The following is an 874-nucleotide window of genomic DNA, read 5'->3' as shown; positions in this document are numbered from 1 at the left end:
CCTGCCTTAAAGTGGCCTGTGCTGTCCAACAAGTACAGTAAGGTGTGAGTTTTTGGACTGTGATACGATAATACTAAAGTTAGTCTAAAATTATAAACGTGAGCATAATTGGGAACTTAAAAAGAGGCGCAGTGACAGGAAGCCTTATGCTCTCAAATAGCCAGGGCTGCTCAGCAGCGCTGCGCGCAGGGAGCCGGAAGCCCTTCAGAGAGCGAGGCGCAGGTGACAGCATCCAGAAACAGACCGAGTCCGGGAAGGTGCGGATAAACGGCGGGGGCGGCATTTCTAAGCAGGGGGCAAAGGATGGATTTTTCCTGTTGGGGATCATGGCTAGCCATTTGGAAGAAATAGAAAATAAACGAGAGCCTTTCCTCTCGTCAGACAGAAAAATAAATATAAAATGCTGAATCGCTGATTTCTTTTTAGTTTCTTCCTAAAAAAAAAAAAAAAAAGTGCACAGGCCACAAACACCCACGAGTTTGCCCTTCTACAGACCTCACGTTAAGAACTTCAGTCTCCCCCCGGCCCGCCCCCCCAAAACCCCTGCAGCTTCTCCGTTCTAACCGGGCGGAGGCTCTCAAGGAATTGAATTTCAACAGGGCGGAGCCTCAAGAGCCTTGGGGCTCTAAGGGGGCGGCGCCTCTAGGAGCCAAGTATTCTAAGGAGGCGGGTCTTCAGGGACTTGTAGCCAGATGAGGGCGCGACCTGCGGGTGTGGGGAGGAGAGACTGTTGATCTGAAACTTAAAACCATATTCTCAGGTAGAACTGTGGATTCTGCGCCCCCAAGTGCTCATTTCCTTGTCAGATTGTTCTCGCCTTCTCTCGCCATCCCCACCCATTGCGGCCAGAATCCTAGACGCTCAGAAGTGAGCG

At 50.9% G+C, this 874-nt stretch overlaps 1 protein-coding gene across 2 annotated transcripts in view; it reads right to left on the bottom strand.

Moving 5' to 3' along the window:
• Positions 1-874, bottom strand: part of RSPH6A (radial spoke head 6 homolog A) — a 17739-nt gene that overhangs the window by 11253 nt on the left and 5612 nt on the right. The gene's annotated exons all lie outside the window — the stretch shown is intronic.

The sequence above is a fragment of the Pteropus vampyrus genome, unplaced genomic scaffold, assembly GCF_000151845.1.
Source record: "Pteropus vampyrus isolate Shadow unplaced genomic scaffold, Pvam_2.0 Scaffold138, whole genome shotgun sequence".
NCBI lineage: Eukaryota > Metazoa > Chordata > Mammalia > Chiroptera > Pteropodidae > Pteropus > Pteropus vampyrus.
Note: the sequence above shows the minus strand (reverse complement) of the source record. Positions and strands in the feature narration are given on the sequence as shown.